This window comes from Ptychodera flava, chromosome 4 (assembly GCF_041260155.1).
Source record: "Ptychodera flava strain L36383 chromosome 4, AS_Pfla_20210202, whole genome shotgun sequence".
Classification (NCBI taxonomy): Eukaryota; Metazoa; Hemichordata; class Enteropneusta; family Ptychoderidae; genus Ptychodera; species Ptychodera flava.
Window position 1 is genome coordinate 48,753,030 of NC_091931.1, and position 11,217 is coordinate 48,764,246.

General features: G+C 36.2%; 1 long non-coding RNA gene across 1 annotated transcript; it reads left to right on the forward strand.

Annotated features, from left to right (window-relative positions):
• Positions 1-4,004: 4,004 nt before the first annotated feature.
• LOC139130544 (uncharacterized) lies at positions 4,005-6,155 on the forward strand. The gene is made up of 4 exons (XR_011551906.1): positions 4,005-4,141; positions 4,759-4,824; positions 5,531-5,724; positions 5,987-6,155. It is a non-coding gene; the product is annotated as an uncharacterized lncRNA (long non-coding RNA).
• The last annotated feature ends 5,062 nt before the right edge of the window (positions 6,156-11,217 follow it).

Consider the following 11,217-nt stretch of genomic DNA (forward strand, 5'->3'; position numbering starts at 1 on the left):
AGGCGATTTAGAAAATAGATAAATGTTAATGTTAATGTTATGCTACGGAACGTTTAAGAGTGTGTACTTTGATGGTTCTTAATTGAAACTTCTGTATCGCGCATGAACAGTCCTTAGAATTCCTAGATTACCGGCGTTTCAGAGAATCATTTAAAGTGAATGGAAATACATGTAAGTGTGTTGTCCCAAGGGTTAACTAATTGCTGAGAGTTTAATACAAAGTAAAGTAAAAATAAAGGCGGAATTGACTTGTATATGTGTGTGTGCGTGTGTTGGGGAGGGGGTGGTGAATGTTTTGTCGATGGCCACCAAAGGTCACAACTTCTTAGAGATAGGCAAAATAAATACCTTGCTTCTCTTATGCCTTTCCAAAGTCCAGCCATAAGGACGAGTCCATCAATTGTGTCTCAAAAACTTTCTGGTCTGAATGCTTTGACAGAAAATGCGTAGGTTAACAGCTACTTGTTGCTATTGTTTATGCATGTTGTGTCAAATTTCAAGGGAATTTTCCATTATCTTAACTATATATTATCAATGTTCATCATAAAAATGCCCTATAGGTTTAAATCTTTTTACCTATCATTTCGAATCGCCGCCAGCTTTATTGTAAATCTGTATCTTTGAGTACTTTTAGGTGTGTACCTTTTATAATGCAGTATGAAAAAAAAAAAAACAGTGCGACTTGTGGCCTCTGTCTCCTATTATATCTATCACAGCTCGTTGTATAGTTGAATTTCTCGGAGTGTCACAGTCAGAAACAGTTTACAGACGCAGAACAGGTATCTTTTCAAACACATGCCATGGTCATTTAAATGCTTGGATTTTCAATTTTAGTCTATTATAAATCGTAAGGCAGGGACATCTTGTTCAGAATATATCAGCTTGCTTTAGCAATCATGTGAGTGGATTTAGACGAGGTATACTATATTTCAGCATGGTTTTAAGTGCTATGGTCGTACTATTCTATCTATAAAACATCATTCACTGTACGACTAATGCTGTAAGAGAATTTGTAAAATATCCAACGTTCATTAATATAGGTACAGGAATCGCATTCTCAAATAAAATAGTCTTATTAACGAGCAGCGTGTAGTAATTTGATCCTATTTCACTCAGAAAATTATACCCAAATTTTAATGATACAATGACCTCCTTAATAGAAAAATTAGACTTGTTTACATTTCGAAGTGAAGCCAGACATATTAAAGGTAAAAGTCGCTTCCTTTGGGTGGTCTAAACATTCACATGATATGAATAACACGACTGGCATACTGTATTTCCTGAAGGAATGTTAAGGAAACACAAGTAACTTGTTTTTTATCCTGATATAGTTGAAGCAATACAAATGTAGTCAATAGACAACTTGGAGGAGAAATTAACTCCGTGGTCGTAATCAGCCATATGCAATTAATAAACGTAATAAAGAATGAAAACTGATCAGACTGTCCCGAAGTTTGAATGCTTATTAATATTACTCTGAAAAGAAAAAAATGGGCAAACGGCATTCAGTATTGTTTTGAGAACGAATGACTTGAACGTGCCGATAAAAGATAACGTCTACAGTATCGGTGGTGTAATCGCGCAACCGGAATCACATCGTTGTAGCATAGTAGTTTAAGGCTTCGGGAACATTTGCACTTACTCATACGTCTCAGCACATGAGTCCAGACACTAGGAGAGGGGAGTGTGACCCAAGCAAGACATACAAAATAACTGCTTAGGAGACAAAAGGCAGAAGCTGGTGCATATGATAAGGGGATGGAATATCTGATTCTGTTCATGATCCTCGCTGAGACACAAACAAGTGATAAACCATTTTTGGCATTTAGTTCAAGAACTGTGTATACTTTACAATAATTAAAGTTATGAGTCTGATGTTCCAGGCGTAATTATCACTGTGCAACAGAGCGATCTGTCACGCGTTTATTGATGAAATCACGAAGTTAATAAATTCCTCCATGCCATCAATTTAATGGCGTGTACTGCGGACATAGGCGTGCGTGGTTGGAACAATGCCAGCATCGGGGAAATTTGTCATGAACGGTATGCTGGTACATCGTCACACAGTGAAGAAGGAATGGCAACCTAGTCATAAAAATGTCAAAACTTTGCGATAAACCTTCTTACCTTCTGACGAACAAGGATGGAAAAATTAAAATTATGCTTTTCTCATGCACAGTTTACGATGAAAGGAACATGGGCCTCTCAGGCGGACGACTTACGCCAACATATTAACTTTTATACGCCAAAGTTGTGGATCTGCACTGACAATTTTAATAAGTATGTTTATGCTTTTACGTTTCTCGAAATTTAGAGTTGCTGAACAATTGGTTTGTCCTTTTCCCTGCTCTGAGTCATTCATTGAAGTTTCGCGTTGTTGTTTTCAAGTTGGACCTCGTTACGCTTATCTCTAATCTACCATGTACATGCAGGCTTTTGTCGTTTAAGTTGGGAAATAACGCCGACAGATGAGCCACTATGTTGAAGGACGTGTAATAGTCATTGCGATTTTGCAGCTTCTGTCATCCATACAGAAAATAAGAAGTATCAGTGGCTTAGCCTGGACACTTGATTAAAATGGACAACAAAATTAGCTTGTAAACAGCATAAACATCAACAGGATAAAAATGATTGTCTGCTGACTTTACCATTTATTTAGTTTTACTCGACCCCCAATCGGTAATAATATTTTGTATCAAGCGTCTCGATATATTCGACAGATTTCATGATACTGTGCATTTAGTTTCCAAAAGACGATATTTTATTGACTGGTCTTTTCCATTTTTTTGGCAATTTACCGTCACTGTAAGTCACAAAATGCGAATGGCGCTTCTTTGATTGGCCTGCAAGAAAGAAACTGTCATCAACAAAGAAAGTAAAATTTACAGAGATTCACTGACACTCTTGGTATGAGACGGCGAACTGCAGGTCAAATAAGCAATATTGTTACCGATGTTGTGAAAGTGGAATGGAACGTAACGGTGAAATGCAAGAACTACCCTAGGTATGTCGTTGCGTTGACAGTATATTAGTGATGTTATAACATCGGTATTGTGGTGAAATTACGTCATTATAGTATAGTAGCTTTCAAAATCACTGCACTGACTGATAAATCCAATCATATGAACCATAGCGCTACATAGGGACTGCGATCCGTTCAAGAAATAGAAAGTGAACTCCTACGAAGCGAAAAGCAAAAACCGAGTTTGTATCATGTAACGAATAGGCTGAAGGAATTGATTTTTTAAATGTTCATCACTGGGACAGAAACAAGTGAAAACCCTTATTGACATTTCGTTTAAGGTACTAAGTGCCTCGAAAGTGAAAAACTTAAACTTTTGCTCAAACTTTCCTCAGAGAATATGTCAATCATTCGCTTTCAAAATCAAGAATAAAAATTTGCGGTCAACGTGCAAATTTTGGAACTAGATAAACAAATTACTCTAGATTTACCCATATTTTAATTTCAAAATAGCCACCATCCGTGTGTTTACCTTATGGAAAACCAAAATAGATTTTCGGAAAAATAAGCTGATGAAAAGTTCTCTTAGACCGAGAGCTTTAGAATGAACCCCACAAGTGGTGGAGCAGAAAAGAAATGAAAAAGTTTGAGAGTCCGAATATCTGTCCCTGAGTTGGGTTCTACCAATACGACTGTTACCGTGTATACTTTACATTTAATCAAAGTTATAAGTGCGTTAAAAGTCAAACATTCGATGAACAGTATTGTTGCCTCGCCAACAGAAAGCGCTGACGTATTTATTGATTAAATAACGGGATTAGCAATTTTCGCAATGTTATCGTATTGATGTCGTGTAAAGATTATTAAAGTTACAAAAAATACCACGAATACGCATGCATGGATAGGAAATTGTCATCATGACAAAAAGTGGAAAATAAACAATACACAACTGTATAGTCATACTGTGATGTGGAATGACAATGCAAGTAATAAAAATGTCAAATTATTTGCTATTAACCTTTAGAAGAATAAGGATTTAAGCATTACCTTGTTCTCACGCACAGTTCACAATAAAAGAGACAAGAAAACGGAAAGCTACACAACTCAGAAGGACGACACACGCCAGCAGATCAATTTTCAGCGGTCAAAGCTGTGTAGCTAGACTACCTTCCTATTTCGGTAAGACTGTTTCATATTTTTTCCTCTTCTAGAAAAGCTGGTTAGTTTCATCACAACACGGAAGTTCAGAATGAGTTATTGTTTGCCATGCTGTGAGTTAATATTCCACTTTATATTATGAACATGCAGGCTATTGTTGGTCAAATTTACCCCACTTAACCCATGAAGGGTCATTTTACTGGTCATGGTCGAAATCATAGATTAGACATTATCACGTTGGCATACCTGCTATACCGTTTAAATGAAAAGCACGAAGCATTGATAACTTTGGCCGAATAGTTTATTACAGTGAAAGACTAAAGTTAGATTGAAAACAACATATACACATGAACAGGAGAAAATGATTTATACCTGGTACATTGAAAATTTAGTTTCATATTAATTTGTCCCTGCTTGATCATAATATTTATTTTCTGGTGGCGTCGATAAGTAAGAGTATTTATCGCCCTGTGAGGTCATTTCGAAAAGATGCTATTTTTATAGACTACTAAATTCATGTTCTTAATATTTTATTGTCCTTTTTCGCCATAAAATGTAATTGACACGTTTTGGACTAGCTTGACAATTTACAGACTGTCAGCGACCATTGATTTGTCTGTGCTTGCTTTTCCCCCCAGTAATCATGAAGGCTGCCTTTTGTTTGGTGTTACTGTGCGTTGTAGTGGCAACCGTGGAATCATTTGGTAAGTTTCTTCGAGTCAATGGCTTACAATGTGGATGAATTTTAATGCGTTTCTATAGGAATCTACTTCACATTCAATGGTTTCATTCCATTTCTTAATTTTCTAAAATTTATTTTCCCTTTCACCATTAGTAAAATTAATCACTTAATACGGATATTTTGTATAGAACAAATATACCGGTATTGTTGGAGGGTACTTTTCATAAGTTATAAAAATGTAAAAATATTATTAAAACGTTAAACAGGTAGAAGCAATAGTCAATTAAATTATTAAAGTATGCCTATGTAACTATCTTCATCAAAACTCGTTCTCCTAAAGTCTGCTCGACCGAGATTACTTTATATTCGATTGCGTCCTTGCATCTTTATTCCTCATTTGGGTCATCGCTTTCTTTGATTCATTTTCACTAGAAACAAACGATTGAATTCTTTTCAAACTTTGATGTTAAATGCGTCCTGTTGTGAAAGAAATCGTATACAGTAATCGGGATTCACGCTGGTCTACGTTACGTCTTTTATTGATTAAATGTTTAATGCGTTGTTTCATGAGATGTTCCTTAGGAAAGGGCTTAACTTATATTTTCATGAGGAATTTGTTGTTTGTTTGTTTTGAGTGCAAGACGATTTGAATTTTAGTTTAATGTGCTCGAAACATCCCGTGTTGCCAACACACAAATATCCTTCTTAACGGCGACGTTTTTTTGCAGGTGATTTCAGAGATACCCCTGTGAGTATCGTTATTAATCTAACGCCTCCAAGACAGTTTCAGAGAGACTTCATCAACGGTTTGATACACGTTGGTGGCCCAGTGCCTGCCGATGTTGATTGTTGCGATGCTATTGACTGCATCTTTTATGGTGTATGTCCAGCTGGATGTCCTTGTGTCGCTTAATACAACTGGGTATGTACGTATTTTTTGAAGTATATTTGCTAGAGTCTGTGCATGCGAGTTTGTTTTCGTGCAGTTTTATAATGGTCTTCTTTTCATTCATTTTGGAAGACGTAAATCGGTATTTAAAGTCTTAAGCAGCCATGGAAGGTAATACTTTACTGAACAGGTATAACAAATATAACAAACAGATGAAGATATCAAAATGACACTGAAGCATGTACAGGCAACTTAATTTCATTTAATGATCCGAAATGTTTTCTGTCACACGCAGTTACAGTTGCTGTTCAGAAGACTATACTGTAGTCGATGACGTCACGACGAAGCCTCCGTTAGTATGAAATCACCAGAGCTATGATAGCAGCCTCCACGTTGACCATGGGTCGTCTTTAGTCACTTCGTTTTCTGGTTTAAGGAAATAAAAATGCAGTTCGTAAGCAAAATGGATGTCGCATAATTCATTCTTTTCTTCAGTTGTGTCTCAAAGTTATGAATTCTTTTCAAAGTAATTCCTTTACAAACAACCCTGACAGCTGACACATCGTTAGTGTCCTTTCGGGCTTTTTAATTTTTTTCAGAAGTGTTTTCCTAATTATCTCAACATCAACTTTATCCTAAATATATCATCATAGGATAAATGGAAGCGTACTTCTGAGAAACTACTTATTACACATAACCATAAGAAAGTGGAAGTTATAGGAGGGCTTTTAGGGGAGAAAATGAAGTTCCACAAGATAGATAAATCTTCCCTGCATATTAACATAAACGTCTCTTCCAAATGTAAGTGCATCAAGTCTGTTAATAAGGTAAGACACGATTTAGATAGGTAAGCTTCCTTTTAGCTAGGAGCTAAATAATTGGAATTACGTGAGAAAAAAACTAACAAACCGGTGAACTCAGTGATTTCCTTTTAAAAATAAATTTATTACAAAAACTAAAACTGTCAAGGGACAGAGTATAAACTGTAACATTTTACAGGCTACTTATTTTAGCTGCGACGGCTCAAAAGCTCCAGAGTCAGACAGTGAGACAGACCGATGCAATCCTTGGTTTGCTTGCAGGCTTGTGGTTGCGAAAAGTCCGCAGAATAAATCCAGCGTTGCTGTGAAGGTCTTGAAAAGTCTTGACGTTAATACTGCTGGAGTTTCCAAAGGCTTGAAGTAACACACAAGTGACACGACCCCAAATGTCTGACAGAAAATCATGCCGCCCCATTTATACTTAATTGGTTATATAAGAGAACACAAGAACAATTTTTGAATTCTATTGATATGCGAATTACTGCTCTCAAAATATCTTTACTTGTGACTAATTGAATTTTTAGAAAGTTGTAAACATGACTAATTGACTTCAAGGTCATGAAGGACAGTGACCTGAAGAATGTTCTAGATTAATTAAACACAGGTCATGAGTGTGGGGGAAAATGACCTACATAAGAGTGTCTACTTTGATGGCTCTTAATTGGAAGTTCTCTATCGCGCATGCAAAGCCCATAGAATTCCTAGATTACCTGGCTTGCATCAGCGTTTCAGAGATTAATTTGAAGTAATGATCAAAAGTGTGACAGCATATTGTATAGTGTTTGAGAGTGAGTGATTTGAACATGTCGATAACAGATAACGTCTACAGTATTGGTGAGGTAATCGCGTCGCCACCATGATGGAATCACATCGTTTTAGTATAGTAGTTTAGGGGCTCGGGAACCTTTGCATTTACGCATACATCCCAGCACATGAGTCCAGACACAAAGAGAGAGGAGTGTGACCCAAGCAAGACATACAAAATAACTGCTTAGGAGACAAAGGCAGAAGCTGGTGCATATGATAAGGAATGGAACATGTGATTCTGTTCAAGACTCTCGTTGAGACAAAAACAATTTAGCGGCGGTGAATAGTGTATACTTTACATTAAAATTATGAGTTCGTTGATCAGTCCGATTTTCCAGGCACGGTAGTTTTTGACAGTGCAACTGAGCGATCTGTCACGCGTTTATTGATTAAATCACGAAGTTAATAAATTCCTCCATGTCATCAATTTAATGGCGTGTACTGATTTTTAGAATTACAAACATTACCGGACATAGGCGTGCCTGGTAAGAACAGTCATGAACGGTACACTGGTACATCGTCACACAGTGAAGAAGGAATGGCAACCTAGTCATAAATATGTCAAAACTTTTGCAATTAACCTTTTTACCTTCTGACGAACAAGGATGAAAAAAATGGAAATTATACCTTTCTCATGCACAGTTTACAATGAAAGGGACATGGGCCACTCAGAGGGACGACATACGTTAACAGGTTAACTTTTATTCGCCAAAGTTGTAGATTTACAGTAACAAATTCAATAAGTATGTTTGTGCTTTTACATCTCCGAAATTTATAGTTGCTAAACAGTTGGTTTGTCATTTGCCTTGCTCTGAGTCATTCATTAAAGTTTCGTATTGTTGTTTTCAAGTTGGACCTCGTTACGCTAATCTCTAATTTACCATGTACATGCTGGCTTTTGTTGTTTGAGTTTCGAAATAACGCCGACAGATAAGACGTCAAGTTGACGGACGTGTAATAGTCCTTACAATTCTGCTGCTTCTATCATTTATACATAAAGCAAGAAGTATCCATGAATTAACTTTGACACTTTATTAAAAGGGACCACAAAGTTAGCTTGTAAACAGCATAAACATCAGCACGCTAAAAGTGATTTTCTGCTGAATTTACCATTTATTTGGTTTTACTCGATCCCCCATCGGTCATGATATTTTGTATCTAGTAGTCTCGATATATTCGACAGATTTAATGATACTGTGTTTACATTTAGTTTCCGTGAGATGATATTTTATCGACCCTTCGATTCATTGTCTTAGCAATTCATTGTTGCTGTAGGTCACAAAATGGAAATGGCGCTTTTTTGACTGGCCTGGCAGCAAAAAACTGTGATCCACGAAGAAAGTAAAATTTACAGAGACTCACTGATACTCTTGGTATGAGACGCTGAAGTGCAGGTCACAAAGCAATATAGTAACCGATGTTGTGAAAGTGGAATGGAACGTAATGTATGATAACAAATGCAAGAACTGCCCAAGGTATGTCGTTGCGTTGACAGTATATTTGTGATGTTATTGCATCTAGTCGGTATTGTGGTGAAATCACGTCGTCATTATAGTATAAGAGATTTTGAAACCATTGCACTGACTCATAAATCTAATCATATGAACTATACCGCAATATAGGGACTGTTATCCGTTCAAGATATACAAAGTGAACGCTCACGAAGCGAAAAGCAGAAACCGGGTTTGTATCATATAATGAATAGGCTGAAAAACTTGATTCTGTTGATGATCATCATTGACACAAAAACTGGTGAAAAACCCTCATTGGCGTTTCGTTTAAGGTAGTATGTGCCTCGAAAGTGAAAGACTTAAACTTTTGCTCAAACTTTCCTATATTTCAGTCTTTCTCTTCAAAATAAAGAACAAAAATAGGGGATCACCGTGCAAATTTTGGAACTAGAGAAACAAATTACTCAAGATTTACCCATTTTTGAAATTCAAAGTGGCCACCATCCACGTGTTAACTCTATGAAAAAAATAAAATGTTCGATTTTCTAAAAATTAAGCCGATGAAAAGTTTTCTTACATCAAGAGCTTTAGAATGAACTCAAACAAGAGGTTAAGTTGAAAAGGATTAAAAAAGTTTGAGAGTCCGAATATCTGCCTTCAAGGTGCGTTCTACCCTAACGACGGTTACCGTGTATACCTTACATAAGTAAAAGTTATAAGTGCGTTAAAAGTCAAACATTCGATGAACAGTATTATTGCCACCCCAACTGAAAGCGCTGACGTATTTATTGATTAAATCACGAGATCGGTAATTTTCGCCATGTTATCGTATTGATGTCGTGTACAAATTATTAAAGTTTCAAAAAAGTATCATACGTGCGCACGCATGCATAGAAAATTGACAGCATGACAGAAAGTGGAAGATAAACCATACACAGCTGTATGGTCATACTGTGATGTGAAATGACAATGCAAGTAATAAAATATCAGATTGTTTGCTATTAACCTTTAGAAGAATAAGGATTGAGAACTTAAGCATTATCTTGTTCTCACGAACAGTTCACAATAAAAGAGGCAAGAAAACGGAAAGCTACACAACTCAGAAGGACGACACACGCCAGCAGATCAATTTTCAGCGGTCAAAGCTGTGTAGCTAGACTACCTTCCTATTTCGGTAAGACTGTTTCATATTTTTTCCTCTTCTAGAAAAGCTGGTTAGTTTCATCACAACACGGAAGTTCAGAATGAGTTATTGTTTGCCATGCTGTGAGTTAATATTCCACTTTATATTATGAACATGCAGGCTATTGTTGGTCAAATTTACCCCACTTAACCCATGAAGGGTCATTTTACTGGTCATGGTCGAAATCATAGATTAGACATTATCACGTTGGCATACCTGCTATACCGTTTAAATGAAAAGCACGAAGCATTGATAACTTTGGCCGAATAGTTTATTACAGTGAAAGACTAAAGTTAGATTGAAAACAACATATACACATAAACAGGTGAAAAGAAGATTTATGCCAGGTACATTGAAAATTTAGTTTAAGATTAATTTGTCCCTGCTTGATCATAATATTTATTTTCTTTTGGTGTCGATAAGTAAGAGTAGAGGTCATTTCAAAAATATGCTATTTTTATAGATTACTCAATTCATGTTCTAAACATGTGAGAATGAGGATGTGAGGATGAAATTTAATGCGCTTATGAATCTATTCTACATTCGATGGCTTCATTCCTTTTCTTAGATTTTTTAAATTGGTTTTCCTTTTCACCATTAGTACGACTAATCACTTAAAACTGATATTTTGTACGATACAAATATCCCAATATTGTTAAAGGGTGCTTTTCATAAGTTATAAAAATGAAGTAAATTTTGGTAAAAAGATTATTAGAACGTTGAACACGTAGAAACAATAGTCACAGGAAATTATAAAAGTACGCCTATTTAACCATCTTCATTAAAAATCGTTCTCCTAAATTCTGTGCTCGAACAAAACCAAGACTACTTTTTATTCGATTGCGCACTTTCATCTGTATGCCTCATTTGGGTCATCACTTTCTTTCAGACAATTGAAATCTTTTCGAAAAATAATCGCAATCATACCTATCCGTTATCCATAACACAAGGTCAAAATTCGTAATACACTAGTTATAAACATAGACACAGAACAGCACAGAACAGACAGTAAAGCACCGGTACACAAAAAGTCAAATTCATGAAAGAAAGATATGATGACCTCGAACTGTGATATAAAAATGCGCCATCTCGTGAAAGAAATCGTATACTGTAATCCGGATTCACGCTAGTTTACGTTGCGTCTCTTATCGATTCCATGTTCAATGCGTTGTTTTCATGGCATGTTCCTTAGGAAAGGGCTTAACGTATATTCTTATGGTGTAATTTTGTTTGTTTGTTTGTTTTCAGTACGAGACGATTTGAA